This window comes from Cavia porcellus, unplaced genomic scaffold (assembly GCF_034190915.1).
Source record: "Cavia porcellus strain 051 isolate PalLab524CR breed Dunkin Hartley unplaced genomic scaffold, mCavPor4.1 scaffold_26, whole genome shotgun sequence".
Taxonomy (NCBI): domain Eukaryota; kingdom Metazoa; phylum Chordata; class Mammalia; order Rodentia; family Caviidae; genus Cavia; species Cavia porcellus.
The window spans coordinates 7,899,745-7,919,511 of NW_026947509.1; the positions used below are offsets into that span (position 1 = coordinate 7,899,745).

A 19,767-nucleotide genomic window follows, 5' to 3' on the forward strand; every position below is an offset into this window, starting at 1 on the left:
TAATCTATCTCATTAGTCACAGTGTGTATTCCACCAAACACAGTAAAATCAAACAAAACAGAACAGCGAAACCAATCAAAACAGAGCACCAAATAAAACAAAACAATAAATCAGAGAAAAATAAAACAGTAAGATAGACATTGGGTTTCAAATACAAGACAGAAGGAAATCTCCATATTCACTACATTGGATACTGTTAGTATCCTAGTTGATGTTTAGACTTCCAGCCTTAGACCTCCAAGGTCAATCACACAGTACAAGCCTGTAATTGTCTCTGAAATTCAGTTGCTGTCAACTCAGCCTGTCCTTCGAACCAGCAGGTTGATTAGTGGAGGATGTGGGAGGAGCAGTTCTTGATTCTCAGCCCATCACAGGGGTCCCTGGCTTCTGACTTCCTGGGCCCCACATGGTTTGCCTGGCTTACCGGAAGGGTGGACTGGCTTCTGGATGAGGTCCTCGCAGACCCAGCATCGCTTCTGCTGACTCCCAGGGAGGACAATCTACACAGCCAGGAAGGTTCAGACAGTGATCTAGATAATTCACAACAAAGGACAGATGACAGCTGGAGAAACAAAGGCTTTGTGATAGCACCATTCAATCCACTTGCTCGCTTATCTGTCAAAATCAAATTCAAAAAACTGCTAGACATATTAAACAGTTGGTTTTTAGTTATTTGCTCAGGAGTGGAATGAATGAACGAATAAAAAAGTTGAATAAACTGCAAGATTCTATTGTATTCCCCACTTAGCCTAAGTCAGTGGCACTTTAGCACCTAATTTGAGATAATTATATTGAACTTTTTATATTTTTGTCCAGATATTTTACACAAAACTTCAAAAATCACCAACTGCTTGGAGAAGCTTAAGATGTATTTTCACACCGTTGAGTTCTTACAAAAACAAAACTACTTCTTGAAATTATGGTGCTAGCCAAGGAATCATTCAAAAACAAATTTTTTTTGCAAAAACTGTCAAAATTGAGTTTTTATGGAGACTAAAATTATCTGTTGGAGGAAATGATGAGGTAGGAATTATCTGGAGAACAATTAACATTGCATAAGAGACAGTGCTTCAAGAAGAAGTATATTAGTCTATAAAATTATAATTAGTGATTTGTTCATTAATATATACTGTCTTATTGCACTAAGTGGTGACTGTGTCAGTTTGCTTGCAGTTTCTTTAAAAAGTACTCCCAAGAATCACCCTAATCAGAGAAAAAGTTTATTCTGGCTCACGGTTTCAGTCCACGGATGATTGGTCTAATTATTTCTGGGCCTCTGGAAAGGAAACATACTAGAGTAGGGTGCAGTGGAGACAGATGCTCACTCACAGCCCTAGTGTGTAAGATGAGAAAGAGAGGAAAGAGGAGGGGCCAGGCCTTACTAAGGCTTGAAGAGCTTGTTCCAGTGGCCCATGCCCTCCCAACTCTCACAGTTCCCCCCATCTCTAGGAGCTCAGTACTGGGGTACACACCCTGAATGCAAAGCTTTTTGGGATATTTCAGACCCACACTGCAGCAGTGGGTGTGTTTGAAGTCTTTTTCTTGCCCTCCTCCCTCCAATCTAGAAGCTAATTTTTCTTGAGATTTGTATTACAAGAACCACGTACTAAGTGAAGCCAGAGATACACAAGGAACAAGGGCTGGTTGCTTTTTTGATGGAACTTATGACAATGTGTCTTTCACTATAATAAGTAATGTTTTTAATTTAAAAATTAACCATATTTTTTCCAATCACACCCTGTGTAAATGGAACCATGCAATATTCATCCTTTTATCCCTGGTTTGTTTGACTCAGCAGTGTCCTTAGAGTTCATCCACATCTTGACACGTGTCAGAACTTCTGTTCTTTTCAAGGATGAATGCCATGTCATTGTATACACAGACCACATTTCACTTGTCATTCATCTGTTAAGGTCATTTGCGATGTTCCACTCTTTGCTCCCGGGAATAATGCGGCCATGCACAGGGATGAACAGATGTTGTTCAAAGCCAGAGGAAGTGGGGTACACTTAGAATCCTGGCACAGAGGGAGACTGAAGAAGGAGGATTACAAATTCCAATCTTCTGTGGGGATCTTGGTGAGATCCTGCCTCAAAAATATAAACTAAAAAGGACCGGAGATATATATAGTGGTGGGGATCTTGGTGAGATCCTGCCTCAAAAATATAAACTAAAAAGGACCGGAGATATATATAGTGGTAGGGTACACTTGGGTTTGATCCCCAGGACTGGAAAAAAATAGAAAAATCAAGAGTTGTCTGTTCAGGTTCCTGTGCTCAGTTCCTTTGGGTGTAGCTCCAGAAGTGGCCTGTGGGAGTCTAAGGAGTTCGGTTTAATTTTTAAGGAGCTGTCACCCCATTTTTCATAGTAGCTCCACAATTCACATGTTGTCACCATGTGGACTTACTATTTTTTCCCTTTAAAATAAATTACATTTTTTATATCAGAAAGGGAAGATAGGAGCCATTCATACTGCATTTCTCACAAAGTGATCTTATGTTACCCTGTCACAATATAAATATTTTGAGTTTTCTAAATTTGCATGTCTGAATCATTAGATTTTGTCACTCATTAGATGTAAATTAAAAGTGACTAGAACACTAGCAATTTATCTATAGATCAAACTCAAAGTCCTTGCTTCTGGAAATCTACCCTATAATATTACAGAATTGGCTTTGGGGTGTTAAACTTCAAGAAAAAGGAGAGATTTACAAGTACAGTATCTCAGTCGTAGCCTACCCCTGCACGCCGCCAGTCCGGAGTGTATTCCCTCGTGACTGTGCCCAAAACAGGAACAATGTCTTTTTTTCTATGCCTGACCTGTCCTACCAATTACAGTCTAAGTGTCATAATGAGCCAGGAAATGGGAAGGTCACCAATTTTGACTTAAAACTTCTTTAAAGTTGTCAGATAAAAAATACACCCAGTCAATACTTGGTATTTTAGAGAACAAAGAGAAGTATTTTAGTGTAAGTATCCTCATGCAGCATTTAAACTTAGCCTTCCAGATTCTGCAGTGTTTCGCTGAGCAGTTTCTGCTATTGGTTGCTAAATCTGCAATGCTAGGCGATTTCAATCTTGCCCTGTAGCAACTTGAACAAGGTGAATGGAAAAACCCACCCATTGAGTGTGGTAACACTAGGGGGCGCTGTAAGAAACAGAGCTGGGCCACTGCAGAATTTGAACAAAGGATAGGTCATTAGCTCAGAGCAGGAAGGGCCCCTCAAGGACAGGAGTGACACAAGAAGGTGGTATCCTCAAACCCCACCTGGGAAAGGCAGCAGCCAAACAGACCAGGTGGCGGGCAATCAAGGAGGTCCCCAATCCAGCGACCAGTGCGACAGAACTAATGGCTCCAGGTAAAGAGCAGCTGCTCAGACACTGACCCAGGTGGCCACTGAGGAGGCCTTGACTGGCTGCTGAGATATCTGAGCCTCACAGGGCCTGCCAGGGAAAGGACGGTGGAAATCTCAAAAGTGACATTATAATAACCTGGTGGTGGGTACTGGAATCAGAGCCACTTGTTAATCCCATTAGTGCCACCATTTTGCGCCCCGCCCCCCCCAACACACAACTATACCAAGGGAGACAGGGAAGAACCAAGCTAACTGGACTTCTCAGGAGTAGCAAGCACACATTCCCGGCCTGCTCTGAAGTTCACACAGGAGCTGAGTGTGCTGTCCCCAGCCTTCCCGAGAGGCCTCCCAAGCCCGAAGGCTTCCAGGTACACAAGAGAAAGGTTTAAAGCTGAAGGCACATTCGTGATCCCCAAAACCATAAAAAATGCAGTACAGATAAGTCCTAACGAATACCAAGGTATCATCTAGAGCACCCAGTTCTGTTTTCAGGTGCTTTCCCTTCTGTATCTGCAGGAGAAATGTGGGAGTTGACAAGCCACTAATCTCTTCACATCCACCTCCTGGCTTCAGACTTCACTCCTGTACTCTCTTCAAAAAGCTCGCAGCCTGGATCCAGGTGCTAAAAGTGTGAAAAGTCTCTACCTGCCACACGTACCTTGCTTTAGAAAATAGAAAATCCATTTAAAGTCAGGGTGAAATGTTCGGTAGGCTGAACACTAATCTGCCCAGAGTCTCTCATTAGAGGAAGAAAACATGAAAATAAAGAATTACAGGCTTGTAGAGTGACCCAAGTCACATGCTGGGTACAAAACCAGGCTTTGAGTTTAGTCAACAGAGGAGAAATGCTGGATGGCGATTCTGAAGAAAAGAACTCAAAATGCCTTCCTAAAATTTATTATTCTTGGGAATAGAACCAGAAACAGCAAATTGAGTTGGGACTTAGAAGAAAAGACTTAAGCCTGATTCAGCTCTCCACTGAGCAGGCCTAGAATTTATGGCAACAGAGCAGAAAGCCGTTGCCCAGGAGGTGGTGAGACCACCTGCGTGAGGTGGTGCCCTGTTGTGTGGGAGGATTCTGGGAAATGCCTCACTCAGGGGCTGGCTAGCCCTGCGTGCCACACCTCTCCAGTATTAATTAACACAGCCAGCGGGATGGCAGGCACGGGGGCACAGGGCTATGGTCCCAGCACTCCGGGAGCCCTAAAGCAAGAGGACTGCAAGTTCAAGTCCAGCCCGGGCAACTTATGGAGACCCCATCTCAAAAAATAATTCACAAAAGGGCTGGGGCTGCCATTCCATATAAAGGCTTAGGTTCAATCCCCAATACCGAAAGAACTTTAAAAAAAAAAAAAATCTATGAAAAAGAATAGAGGGTAGAAAACAAACACAGAAATAAATGTATCATATTATTAAATTTTCTATCTTTTCCCAAAACTCGTCACAGTGCAATTTTGGTCAGAAAAGAACACAGCAAGGCTTAGATCTACACCAAAATCACTTCTACTCCTGGAAAAATGGCCCAGAAACTACGGTTCACAAAGCAGTGACAGTGCTGAGCCCTTTCACAGCACTTTGCAGGCTAGGACAGCTGTCTCCTGAACACCTCCAGCTTTGGTTCTCAGAACACCAGAGTGAGGCAGATACTGTTATTAATTTTTGTTTAAAGCAACCTAAGATCTTACCAACCACCCAGGCCTCTCGACCACCATCGTCCTTGTATCCCCGACACCCGATTTCCCCCAGCTGCCCACGCCCTTCCGCACACCCTCCCCTTAGAGAACATGGATTCCCTGGCTTAAACCATCGCTCAGCAGCTCTCTGGCCTCCCTGCCTACACTCTGCCCCTACTTTGTAAAACCCTCTTTCCTCAAGTAGGCATGCAAGCCGTGCAGTCTGCGCTCAGCGCAGGAGGAAGCTTTCTGTGCCCTTTGGTGGGTGGCCCTCCCTTCTCCACCCTGTGCCGGCTCCCTCCTGCATGTCCCCAAAGCAGCCAGTCACTGCACTGGACCGTGATGCCTCGTTCCGTAGTCTGCCTTCTCCACTAAGCTTCAGGTTCACGTCGGGCAGAAATCTTGCTCAATGCTAAAAAGATGGGGATGCCTAAAAAAAATACCCATTGGAAGAATTTATAAAATAGATAGATAGGATAGGATAGGACAGGATAGGATACAAGGGAATGAAATTCCCAACCTATCAGATGTCCAGTGCAAGTTCACATTCTCTAAAATCGAAGAATGAATTTTAAGAACAATGGAGGTTAAGGGCAGAGTATATTTATTGAGAGAAAAAAAGCTCCTGTCTGAGGGATTCAGAAAGGGTCCTGAGTGGGCTAGCAAACTGTTTGTTTTTTCTGGAGACTTTTATAAAGCAAAACTACAAGGCAAGATGTGTCTAAGGTGGGGATGGGAACGGGAACTCACAAAGTGGGACAGAACTGTGGTCAACCAGTAAGGTTAACTGCTCAGATAAAATTGATTAAATCAGGAACAAATGGGAAGTGAGGCAGGTAGCAAGCGGGCGTGCTTAAAGAGCAGTGACTCTTCCCGTAGGCGTGGGCGGTTGGGATGGTGACTCCTGGCCTCCTCCGGGTGATAGAGACCTATTTAGAATACCAATCCTTAGGATGTGGGTGTATTTGTTTGATCTTTGTCTTGAGATCTGACCCGTGTGGGAGGTGTCTGTCTCCTCCAAGGTCACAAGATGTTTGCTCCCCTGTGCCAGCTCCCAGAAGGGCCTAGCCCTGTGTGGCTGCCTGTAATATTTCTAACTCAGCTGCCTATAACAGATATATACCTCTCTCTATCTGTTTATCTATCTATCTATCTATTTATCTATCTATCTATCTATGGTCTATCTGTGCAGTTGGAGCCTGAGGCTCACCCCAGGCTAGTGAGAGTCTGCCCCATCTGACTGCATCAGGAGGACACCAGGAATTAGTCCACTGTTCGCCAATACTGAAGTCACCTTCAGCTCAGGTATTTGTCTACAGCTTTTTGAATTTTTTTTACGTATATCATTCACTAAGTACTGTTTTCCAGGACTTAATGATCCTGCTCCTCCTGAGGAGCTGGTGAACGTACACAAGACAGCCTCATTCCTTTCTTTTCCCGCCTTTACCCTCCCTTCCCTCTCTTTCTTAGTCTCCTTCCTTTTGCAAAAATCTGTCTCCCTGTTTCCTACCATCTGTCTTCTCCTTTATTCTTTAGTTTACTTACACTTTATGTTTCTCATATAACAGAAATCGTGTGGCATTATGTCTCTATGTCTGATTTGTTTTGTTTAACATGGTGGCCTCAAGATGCATCCACTTTCCTACAAGTGATTCAAATGGATCCTCCTTATTGCAGAGTAGTACTCCATTGTGTATAACTACCACATGTTTTAATCTACTGGACAAATTGGTCATTTCCAAGATTTAGCTAATTTGAACGGTGCTGCTAGAGATTTGTATGCATGCTCCACTGTAGAGATTTCATGTTCCACTGTACATGTTCTACTGTAATATGACCATAACTCTTTTAGGCAGACACCTAGATGGAGAGCATCTGGGTCAAAAGGTAAATCTATTTTTAGTTTTTAGGGCCATCTCCACCCTGATTTGCATCATGACGGAACCTGTCTATGTCCTTGCCAACAGTGTGGAAGGGTTTCCCTTTGCTATGTCCTGTGTTTCCCGCAAAGAGTATTTGAGCTCTTTCTCCATAGTCAGTCTGACTGTTTTCCCCGTGGACTAGAAGCACGTGGCCAGCACCTAAAATCTGTCCTGCTCCTTGGGGTGTTGTTGTCACTGCTGTTGTTCAGTCCGGTGCAACAGCCGGCTTCCCTGGAAGGACTGGCTCGGGTAACTTGCTTGCCTCGGCTATGGCTTTTCTCCCTTGGAGTGGAAGACCTGATCTCAACTTTGTGGTTCCAAAGCAAAAGCAGGGCCACAAGTCACAAAACACGTAGACTTAAAAGTCAACTCAGCACAGCCAGCAACATCGTTCAGTCCTTCTGTCAAATTCAAACCAGGGACATCGAAAAAGACAACCTCATTGCTTTTAGGGGGCATAAACCCTTCCTAGTCCTAATACTTACATTACAAATTTTCTAGCATTTTCCTAGTGAAAAATTTAATTGTATTTCTCAGAAAAGCCAATAAGAGAAGTGCTTTGTCTTTTGCGTACTTTCTTCCTGCCCTGGGAGTGACCCAGTGGATTATCCGATTGGCAAGATGGAAGCAGAAGGAATGTGCGCGACCCTGCCCTTTGGACAAACTCACACCTTCCCCATCTCTGCTCTTCCTCTTCTGGGCAGGAGCAGGACCCCAGCTCTGTGCAGCGCCCTGCCCTGTGGAAATTGCCTCCACTCCTAAGGAAGCAATTAGGAAAGCTGATTACAGGTTCTGCTGTCAGCCAAGTTTTCCAATCTGCTATTTCCAGCATGAAAGGCTGATACCCATTCATCTTATCCCACTGTCTATCATGGAGACAGGGCGTGATTAATTATCAAATCTCAATAAGTGTCTGATGTTCTGCTTCCTCTCCAAGCCCTTGGCCCATCTGCTGCCTCCACTCCAGTGCCCCAGGAAAGGCGCAGGCTTGGGTAGTTTCAAGTGTCTGTAGGATGATGACTTGGGCCAAATATGTTAGCTTCTTTCCACCTCCAATTCTCTCCCTTTAAAACAGGGCCCCACAGCTACCACATTCTGCCATTAATGAGGCTGTAATGATTTAATTCTATACAGCTGCTCACGTAAGTGTCTGGGAGAGATAGGTCTGGGTTGAAATTCGAGTTCTTCCACTTACCAATGTCAAGACGCTACCCTACAGTACCCAGAGAGAAAAGCCAGGCAAAGAACAGGGGATCTGATTGACATAGAGCATGCTTTCAGCAGGGCAGAGTTTATCTAAAATAAACTCCCTGGGTGCTTCAGATTCAAGAATATGGCCCCAGGGCTGGGGATTTAGGTCAGTGGCACAAGCACCTGCCTGGCAGGTGAGGTCAGGAGTTCAATCCCTGGTACAAAAAAAAAGAACAAACAAACAACAGAGAAGAGTATGGTCCAGTCTTCTCTGTCTTCCCTCCTAGGGGTCTCCATTGGACTGTGGGGGAAGAAGCTCCTTCTTAATTCTACCTCTGAAACAGATAGCCCAGAGCCTGTCACACCCTCCAGGGGTAACTGAGGACACCTCTGCTCTTCACTCAAGCCTGCAGTCTTTTGAGAATCCCACAAGGAAATCTGCTGAGCTGGTTAGCTCCCGGAGCAAATCTGGAGCCTTGGATGGTAGCAGGAAAGAAGCCACACTGGTTAAGTGGAGGCTGCTGGTCTGAGTAAACACCTTTGAAGAAAAGGTAAGGCTGGCCTTGCGGTCTCATTCCCTCCCAGAAACTGAAATTAGAGGTATTTTGGGTTTCTGCAGAAATCTCCCATCATGCAATTTTGCTGTCATCACTTCGTCTCGATGGACAGCGTGAACTGCCATTGTTGCCACGATGGTTTGCTTCCTCCTTATCACAGGACAGAGGTTTGTTCCTCCTCGTGGTCTTAGCATTAGGTTTGTTATCCTGAGTCATGCAAGATTCGCCCTGTCAAATCCAAACCCAGGACCCACAAAGCCAAGCCGCCTTTCCTGGGGTGTTTTCAGCTTCTTTTCGGAAGTTCAAAGAGTGAGAAGGAAGGCAAGTTGTTATATGCTCTCAACCAGGTTGCAGGAGAACAAAATGTCTAATCCTGTTGCCAGAGCTGGCCGCAGTCGTCTCGGTAGCATCTCTTAACCAGAGAAGTGGCTCTCAGTGGTCCTCACAGACTCCGGGTATGTTTTGGTGCCTGATGCTGTAATAAGTGCCAGCACTAGAAGGTAGTGACTTTGTCAGTACTGGTGTGAACTCAGGCCAGCCTTGTTGCCCGGTGGCTGAGCTGGCTGTCTGAGCCTTGCTGGAGTCTTTCTCGTCAACCTGATGAAACCTGGGGAGCACCTGCATCTGCTCTGTTTCCCTCTCACACTCCTGAGAAGTGCAGTCCAGGAGCAGTCTTTCTGTCAGGCTGAGGCTTTGGGAATTATTGATGCCAATTCCTTTCTAGGGAATCTATTTGATTCTTCTGCAGGAAGTGTTCGTGTGTTGTTGGGACCCATACTGCTGATTCCAAAAGCCTTCCACCCGGCCATGGCATCCTGCTCTCCTCCACCTTTGGATCCTACAACGATGATTAGTACCCTCAGGTCATGTTCCAGTCACTCAGCAGATAAACAATCCGGACATACCATTTAGGTTGTTCTTCCGGTGATGACATTTGTGGAAGTGTCCCTGAAATGTGAGCTCAGTGTAGCTGCCCTAAAACTATATTCAAGGATGCTAGTCATACCCAAGGTGAACTAATAAAAGTCCACATGAAAACAGACCAAAGAGCATGTTGATCCACAATGGACAGGGAAAAAAAAGGCTGGGTCATTCTCTCTAGACATAAATTATGGTCTCAAGCCCAAAACTTGGCAAGATCCACTCTGTCTTCCCATCTCCTGAAGGAAAAGCTAGATTGCTAGAAGAGTCCTGTGCTGTGATTCTTTGACTCTTAGGTAGCAGCTGCACCTAGGAATGTGCTAGAAATGCAAACTCTCCCAAGCTATTGAATCAGAGTTTTGCACATAGAGCCTGGCAATCCATGCTTTAGCACCAAAACCTGCAAGAGAACCTAAGCCACATTAACATTAACATTTGCAAACCACTCAGCTTCACCTCCTGTACACTGACAATTTCTTTCTTTCTGGTCCAGAAAATCATAATCACTAGCTTAACCGAAACTGGTACGAAAGTTAACCAGTCTTTACCACACTCAAGGACTTCCATATAGACATCAAGCAAAGAGCAATGTGAGGCAGCATGCACTACCACACTGCAGTCTAGATGCATACAGCGAACTCATGGCTATTGCATATGGTTAGCAGAGGTCAATTCAGGTGTGCAGCAAAAACAAATTCTCAGGCAGCACTTTGAGCTGTGTGAAAGTTCAATGGACTACTAAACAATGGTGGCAGCCAACAGCTAGCCTGATACTAATCCCTTGGAAATGGAGTGGCTTTTGGAGAGACGCAAAGGGCCAGAGACTCAAAATCACAAGCAACTCCAGATAATTGCCTTTGGCTGCAAACCAAAGGCCTGCGCACTCCGTGTGGGAAGCACTCCTGGTCCTGCAGTAAGAGCGCCTGAAGAGAGGGATGTGCGTGTTAGAGGAGTCCAGTGACAGTGACTGGACAGATGGCAGTGAAGACCAATCAGTGTCACATATAAGACGCTATATCTTGGCCTTGACTCAGTTGAAAAGATTCAAGATTACACTTGGTCACCAGAAGACTGGTGGCCAATCAGCCACTTATTGCATGGCCTCTGTGTATTTAGAACACTTATTGGACATAGGAAGTGGTTTATATAGTGCTCCCTGAGAAGCACCATTGAAAAGACTGTTGGCAAAAATAACAGATAAACACTTACAAAGCACAAAAGTTAGAAACACGTTAAGTACGTAGTGAGCTGTCTTAACAGTTATCCAAGAAGTGGACAAAAGCAAATAATATTAGCAAAAGTAAATGTCACTGACACATGAAGATTTTACAAGGGTAAAAATGTTATTGTAAGGAAAAGAAATAGGATGGATGGCAGCTGAAGACAAGAGGGACAAAGGAAATAAAGAATGTCAAAAGGATCAACTTACTTGAGAATAAACAGAGCATCAAATTTTAAGGTGTCGGGTGAGGTTAGTGAGTGCATAGAGAGTTTTAGGTCAGTTATCTAGATACTTAATTATGTTTTTTAAGTAGGCGTTCCAGTCCATCAGTGTTCTGGGTAGCATAATGCCATGGTAGAAAGATGACTTAATGCCTAAACATACTTCCAGTTGTCACCAAACCAGCCCAGCTCTTTGGAGAGTTCACACCAGTGTCAAGAGCACATAGGTCCCCACCTTGAACATAATAAAGGAGCTTGGAGGGGTGAAGATGAGAGGTGTCTCATCTGGCATGGTGAGTGAGCTGGTGGCAAATTGTTCCAAGGGAGATAGACTGTAGGGGAAGGAAATATGGGTGTCTAGGACAAGAGACAGAGTGTGGGGGTCACTAACAGATGGGCATCTTTCATGGTGTGTTAGTAGATGTACTTGTAAGAGCCTATAGAGAGAGCAGAGATGTCAGCATGGGGGATCTGTAGTTTATGGGAATAATGGGGTGGGCTATGGGCCATAGAAATGGAGAGCTGCATCCTAGAGGCAAGACTGAGGTTAATCTTCAGACAGAAAAGTACAGTGAATTGCTTGGGCTTCATCCCAGGGCTGCCCACTTCCTTAGTGACCTTCACATTATTGCATCACCCTCCTGCTCAGGGTCATCTTGTCCCTCCCAGGAATCTCCCAGTGTAGTTGCTGATGAAGATGTGCTATCTTGCCCTGCATATTCTACTACTTGCGTTTATGAGTATCTACTCTTTAATTTAATTATCTAGTTGATTTATTTCATCAAGTCTCTGGCTGAAAAGTAAAAGCAAAAGGAACCTTCTGTAACCTTTTAAGAGGAAGACCAAGGTGCTAAGCACCTACAGAGCCAAGCAGTATGTCTTAGTTACGTTTCTCTCATTCTTGAGACAAAATACCTGATGCCCAAAATGAAGGAAGGAAAAGTTTATTTAGCTTACAGTTTTTGGAAGTTTCAGCCCATGTTCAGCTGGCTCCAAGGCAGGGTGGCATGGCTGAGGGGCAGCTATTCATGCAGCTGCAAGCAACAAGAGCAAAAGGGGAAAGGAAAAAGCAGAACTCCTTCCCTCCCTACATTGTATGCTACTACCCATCCCTGGGTGGTGCAGCGCTCACACCACCAATCGCAACACTAGACAGTGAACCAATCACAAGCGCTAGACTCAGCCACCTCCATGCCTGCATGAGGATCTGGGGGAGGGGGATGTTTAAACAAACCACAACACAGTATGTGGCCACTGCCTGCCTTGTGACATGTCCCATCTCATTCTTTATATTCTTGAATTTTTTAAGAAGGCTTAAATACAAATACTGTCACCTCATTTTCCCTAAACAATCCCAGCTCATGGATGCTTCACTTTAAAACTACTATTCTAACCAGGTGTGGTGGTGCTGTCTATAATCCCAGTACTCGGAATGAGGCCCGGTGTCTACAGTGGCTCCTTGTCCAGGGCCCAGTGCAGTGCCTACCACCTGGAGTTGTACATTGAATATCTGTCGGGGGAATAAGTAAACAACTGTGAAATCGCTACCTACTGAGCAGCTTTCAAAATATGATGTTTCCCTGTGGAGGAAACTCAGGAAAGAGAAATCCGAGCTGTCAAATGAGGCTGCAAGGCAGCGTCCAGAGCAGCTGAGGGACAGCTGTAGCAGGAGGATTCCACACCAGTCTCCTTTCATCCTCAAACATGAGGTACCTCCATGTCCTCAGTGTCTTCAGTGGTCCTTGGAACTCAAGTCCATGGCAGTTCTGCGACCGGAGTGCCTCTGAAAGGGACTCTGTATCCAGCACTGCTGTGCAGGTAGGGGAGCATCCCTTGTCCCTTGTCATCTACAGCTAACAGAACCATAAGATGGCTGTGATGCAGGGAGGGACATGCTGTGCCAATAGTGGCCAAAAGGCACCTCTGAAGCAAGAGCCTCAAGCTGCTGGGAGCCAGACAATCAGCAATAAAGGGGAAGAAAGGTGGGGGGAAGGGAGAGAGAAAGGGGAGGAAGGAAAATCTCCAGGAACTGTGAAGGAAGCAGCAACCGATTACTGGCACCCACGTTCTCAATACTGACAGCTCTGAACATGAAGCATGATGCAAGTCACTTCCTACAGTCCCCCTCCTGGGAGCCACCATGACAAGAATACTATTATCCCCCTTTACAGATGAAGAAACTGAGGCCCTAAAAGATTAAGCTACAGGTCACACAGCTAGACAATGCTGGCATCTGGATTTCACCTTTGGTCTATCTATGATTCCTGAACTTAAGTCTCACAATAGTGTGACACGGTGTCTCAGAGCTAGAAGCAAGTGGAAAACACTCCCATATTGGCACAGGTACATGGAGCCTACACTCATGTACTCATACATGCATGCACATTTACATAGACACACACATACACGTTAGCACACTTGCACACATGCATATGCACACATGCACAGGATCCAGCCTAGGGCTGCCTGCCCACGGATACCCTCCCTGAATTTGCCCGTCCTGGAAAGCGCTCCACTGCACCCAAGACCCCTTGCTCTTCAGATTTTCCCCACCCCGAGTCCTAAAGAAACTGCCATCCTCCCCTGCAAGGTCTGTGCCAAGGTGCAGTGATACACCACGCCCACAAGAGCGCTTTTAAATCATCAGTTCAAGCCTCTCACTACCAACTTCCTGGAAATGCTTTCTGACCACGGAAGTTGCTTGTCCCTGATTGGTTTTGTTCAAAGTCAAAAGAATGAAAGCAGAGGCTTTACCTTCCACCATTTCAGACTTAAAACCAAATGAAATCATCTGAGGGCACTGAGGTAGGGGGGGACCTGTCCTCCTGCGCTTTGGACACCAGCAAGACACAGCCTCCTTGCTGGTCCGCGTGGCAGCCCACGAGGTGGCAGCTGGTGGAGCCAGAGAGCAGGGACCTGAGGAGGGCTGGGCCACCTTCCACATGCTGCTTCCCGGGCCCTGAGATGTTTTCCACTCTTCTCCTTTCCCACAGCCCACACAAGGAAAACGCACTGCAGCGCAGGTAATGCGAGCAACAGACCAGGACACGGCTGCCAAGTGCTGTGATGGCCCGATGGGCTCCGGGGAGGAAGAGCCTCTGCAGGATGCGTGTTAATAGCAGTGCCCTCACAACACCGGGGCTCCAGAGGTCGGCAAGTGCGGGATCCCCAGCAGCTGCAACAGGATCGGTTCTCCACACCTTCCTTATTTCCACTGCAAGTCAAGTTTCGGGGAAATTCTTTCCCACTACTGTCTCCTGATCACATCGTGAAAGCATTTCAAAACCCTCCTTGTTTCCTATAAGAAGAAATGGAAAGCACAGCCACAAATATTTGTGTAAATGTCACCGTTTATTATTGGAAGCTGCTTTCAGGCCGGGAGGGAATTGTCACAGAGAGCTGTCTGGGCGGGAGCCCGACACCCCCACACTGCACTGGCTCACTCCCCCAGGTTCTTAAAAACTGGGAATGATTTTCCACCTCTTTCACCTCCTGTCTCTGTTCTTCACAGAGGGAAGCTTTAGGCTGGCTGTGAGTGATTGCAGACCCAGGGAGAGAAGAAAGACCCCGTGAGCCGTTCTGGCCCATAGAAGGCAGAAGGCACCGGCCACCAAGCCGCACGGAAGCCGCCTCTGTTCCCACCGTGGCCTCCTTCACTAGAAAGGAGAAAAGGCAGTGCCAGCAGCTTAACTCCTTCCTGAAAGGCTCTGAACCACGGGCCATGGGCTCATTTTTATGGAATTAGGTCATAAATGGGACCAAGCTCACTCTTTAGTCATTTGTCACCAAACAGGAGGAATGCAGTGTCCTAACATGGAAAGAATGTCATGCCCCAAACATTTATTTCTGGTCCTGTCTTTCCCAGCCTTGAAATCAAAACTTCAGCAAGAAGATAAGTGCAGACCCTGGACCTCCCGCCTCCATCCCAGCCCCCGAAGCTGCAGCCTGCGTGCAGCGCGTTTCACCTGTCTGGGTCTCTACCCCTCTGTGTTCCCACAGGACGTTTTCTCACGTATCCTCAGCCCCACTCCCCTCAGTGCCAGGAGCAGCTCTCTGCTCTTCCTCCTCCTCAGCTTCGGTGGTGTCTGACGGGCTGGGTCAGCACCTGTGCGTCCCCTAGCCCACCTGGCACCCAGGCAACGCAGATAGCAGAGTAGAGGGCCACACTCAGGTGCCAGATGGGTACCACTGCCAGCAGGAGCCCAGCCCAGGATCCACCTCTCCTGGGAGGGCTGCGCATGAGGCCTGATTTGCATCAAACTCAACAATTTCTTGTTCAGTACCCCAGTGCTTTGTTCTCTGCACCATTTACTCGGTGTCAAGGGAACTGCCTTTTTATTCATGTATTTATTTATGGAATAAAAACTGACCTAGATTGGCTCTTCCTTCATACTCTATCTCTGCATACAGGGCCTACGTTTCCATGCCTGGACCAGACCTGCCGTGTGGTTACAAAACAAGGTTTCTATGAATTTATTCCACATCAGATTTTCCCAGACTGAAACAAAACAAAACAAAACAAAAAAACAAAACAAAACAAAAAACCTCAGAATGCATAACGATGGAAAGGAAAACACCTGCCTGAATCAATGACTTTTGGATCCAAACCAAGGGCCATTACTGTCATTTGTAGTTGGGTTTTCATAGTGTACCCCACTTGGTGTATCGACTATTTGTACAGCTGTGTTAGTCTCCGTTGCTATGGAGACACTGTCAGGGATGGGGTGCAGGCTCCGTAGCCAGCCTGCATGGGGTCAGACCCCAGCTGTGTCCCTTTCTAGGGCGAGATTTTTGGGCAAGATTCTAACCTTTCACCACCCCAGTTCCTAAAGAGCAGAGGATAATGACAGTACTTTGCCTCCCAAGAGAGTTAGAAGATTTAAATGAGATAGTTCAAACAGAGCACTTGGCTCTTAGTACCTGGCCCAAGACAAAAAGTGTACCGAGTCCTAACTTTTTATTACTAAAAGGCTATAGCAAATGCCATTTTTAGAAACTTAGAGAAGCCTACTGGCTCATTCATTTATAACTTGAGAAGAATCATTTTGTGGAGACAAAAATTGCTTTTTAAATTTAAAAAAATCTATGCTGTTAGTAATTGTATATACAGAGTCACCCCCAAAAACATATACGCACTTCAGGAAAAGAGAAATGGTATGGTCTCCTTTCAGCAGATGCTGTTATCCTTGTACCCTAGAGGGGACCCTAGAGGGTGTCGTGTATCCCAGAAAACCCACAACACTGAGGGCCCTTAGGGAAGAAATAGAAATGCAGGTGCAGCCATCTCAGTGACCAAGGTCACCCAAGAGCCATTCACCACACAAATAAACGTCTGGAGGCAAACGGCCACCCCTTTGAGCATGTCTTGTAATTACTATAGAGGCCAAAAATAAATTGTATTGATCGCATAACATCTCAATAAACTTAATATTAAAATGTAGGTATAAGGGTTTTTTCCCCAAAAGTGTGTATACAGTATTTTTGGCCAACTCTCTATATATGGAATATTTACTCAAAAGACATTTACATCATTTTCATGTTTGTATGTATTACCAGGAGATTTACACACACACACATCTGACCACATGTACACACATATATAATAAGCATATACATATACAAATCTCTATTTTTTTGTTCCTAAATCAAAGATCCTGTTCCCTGAACCAGAGGATTTACTGGAGGTGCACCCCCGGGCTTCCTTCTTCCCTGAAGCTCCCGTGAGGGAAAAGTCATTTAATAATCACAGCCTCCTGATTGCAATGCCCAGTTTATTCCAGAGGTCGGAGTCTGGTGACTTGTGCACATCATCAACTCCCTGCTGGCTCAGCCTCCAAGGGCCTTGCCAGGCTCAATCCCTGGGGGAAGCACAGACCCCCAGGTCCCCAGCCAGCCTGCGTGGGATCCCAGGATCCCCGGAGGCTCACAGCCCGAGTCAGCCTGCCGAGGACTCAGCTGACTCACTCTGTCCGCCCAGGACCTCCTCACTGAGCTCTGGTCCTCAGAGGATGGGATGAGGTCACCTCTTTTCTTCCTCCCCCGCTGTGGCTTCTCTTCTCCTCCTCTTCCTCCTCCTCCTCCTCTTCCTCCTCCTCCTCCTCTTCCTCCTCCTCCTCCTCTTCCTCCTCCTCTTCCTCTTCTTCCTCCTCCTCCCCCTTCTCTTCCTCTTCCTTCTCCTCCTTTATTTTAAATAAAGATGGGCATGAGGGGTAGGTGTGGGTGGGAAAGCTCCGTGGCCCTACAAGATCTACAAACAGCCTTTGCTCCTGACCATCCTGTTCTAACCAAGAGCCAAAGTGTGTTCTGAGGAGGAATTTTATCCACCACCCCCCCCCACACACACACAAAATAGAGGAAAACAGAGAGAAGAAAGAACAGAAACCACAGACAGAAAATAATACTCTGTCTTAATATACCTTTACTTTCAGTCAAGATTACTGCTGGGCCACCTTGGAGGATAAAAATACCATCTTACTCATTTTTATTTTGTTCAATTTAAGCTTCATTGATCTTATTTAATGCTTACCAAAAAAAGGGCATATACTGTGTTGGCTTTCCTTCAACTTCCTGACATATCTAGTGATTCTTATTATGTCCAACTTTCACTATACAGTTCACAATACTTTCAGTATTGGAGGTGGAACCCAGGACATTCTAACTTAGCTATATCCCCATCCCATTATACATTTATTTGTATCTGGAGACAGGGTCTTGCTAAGTAGCTAAGTTGCCCAGGCTGGGCTTGAACTTGAGATTTTCTTGCCTCGCCTCCCAGAATTCCAGGGTCTGTGTCACCATACTCAGCCTGCTCACATTTTCTGGTCAAAATGTGGATGCTCAGGAGGAGACAGATTTCTTACAGGGCTTGTCACTGGGATTTCCAGATGAAGGCAGTTTCAAAGGATGCCTGTTCTCTGTTCAAGGCCAGGCCAATTGCACCCCTCAGTCACCTCCTATTCTGATAGGACCTGTGTCATTGACTTCACACAGGACTTGAGGTGAGGGACGAGCCCCTTGGTATGCTGACCATTTACCCTCAGTTCAGCACTTCAGGCAAAGCAAGACAGTGCAGCAGGAACAGAGGGAACCAGAGGCAGCTACCTTGTTTACACATCAAGCAAAGTGTAAGATGCTAGAAGAATCAAAGTCCTGAGTGCCCCTCACAAATACTACCTAACATGGCTCCTGCTTGCACCCTGAATCACCCACTTTGCATTACCAATCCCACTTACTCACTGCCTGGTCTGCCTACCATGACTCTTTAAAATAGAAACTGATTCACCCCAATATAAATGTGTTCATCTTTGGCACAAAACTCTTCCCATTTGTTGAGTTCAGCAGGGCACAACTGCCTATTTGAGTTCTGTTTCCCAGGGATGGTGGCTCATGCACTTTCAAATAACAATTAAAAGCACTCAGCCCTTGGAAAGAGCCGTGGCCTAGTTTGTGTAAGTGTGGGAAAAGAGCACAGAAAGCAGAAGCCTGCTGAGCGTTAGTCTAATGAGGGCTCTCTGTCTGGCGTCCAGCACAGACCAGCTCCTGTCTTGCAGAAAATTATCCCCAGGGTGCTGGAGAGGAGAACAGTCAAGCTGAGCAGGTGTGGGGCTCCCTACTGACAATTCGGGAAGACTTTCCTTTGCTGTGTGCCAGGAAGCTGGTAAACCACCTGAATCTATCTGTCCCTGGGCATGCTCAGTGGCAAAGCAAATAAGGTCCCAGTGCCTCCGGACATACTGAGGGTAGTAACTTGGGAAAACAGCTCAAAGAAACCAACTCACTTTGGTTTGGAGACTAGGATGGCTTCTGAGTCAGTGTGTGGGACACAGAAATGTTTTTCCCTCTCTGAGACAGCCTTATGTGTTTGGAGACAGGTCTCCAAATGGATGGCATCATGAGAGATACTGTGAGCAGAAATGATAATCATCCATCACAATATGCCATGCAACCAGTGACTCCACTGAGCATCTGGTTCTCATGGAGAAATGAGTCCTAAATGCCACTGAGGAACCACCTGCCATACTATCTCCTTTCTCTAAAAGGACCTCTCTGCAAAGAGTAGAGTGGAAAGAACATGTGGAAAGTGAATCAAAGTCCTGGGTGATGTAGTCTCAATTGCAGAAGACATGTCACGTGATTTCAGCAGATCTCATTTTTCTCATCTGTGAAACTCAGAGATTGGAAAACTGTTCCAGAATCTCTCAATGGTTCTTCTGGGACTTATGAGGCATAATTGTCATCCATTGGTCTCCCCAAAGCTGTGCACTCAAAGTAATAGCTGAAGGTCCAGTTTGAATGAAGTTTCCATCCTCCATTTGTGAGAACAGACAATACGACAAAACCAAGAAATGTGAATGGGAATTGAATTAATTTCCAGAAGTTCATAGCTCTTAGCATGAATGAATTTCTCATCTTTTAACAAAATGGTAGCTTGAAAGAAAAAAAATAAGAATATTGTATGCATACGCTGAACAGAAAGCATTAAAATAATAAAACTCAAGTAACACTACAGAAAGTAAAGAATTGGTGAAGCTGAATAATGGGGAAAGGCGGCAGGACTACTAACATTTAATATTTGCCTTATTGTCAAGAGAGACGGAAGAAAAGAATAAACCAATTCTAAAACTTTCTTCCTGAATAGAAAGTAATAATTTGCTACCGTAACCTTGGCATCACACGATATAAAACCTCAGTTCTGAAAATCCAG

At 45.7% G+C, this 19,767-nt stretch overlaps 1 long non-coding RNA gene across 2 annotated transcripts; it reads left to right on the forward strand.

Annotated features, from left to right (window-relative positions):
• Positions 1 to 6,113: 6,113 nt before the first annotated feature.
• Positions 6,114 to 9,735, forward strand: LOC134473179 (uncharacterized). Of its 2 annotated transcripts, none has more exons than XR_010043284.1 (3): positions 6,114 to 6,334; positions 8,430 to 8,693; positions 9,424 to 9,735. It is a non-coding gene; the product is annotated as an uncharacterized LOC134473179 (long non-coding RNA). The 2 variants fall into 2 exon arrangements; XR_010043285.1 differs by having other exon boundaries at positions 9,448 to 9,735.
• The last annotated feature ends 10,032 nt before the right edge of the window (positions 9,736 to 19,767 follow it).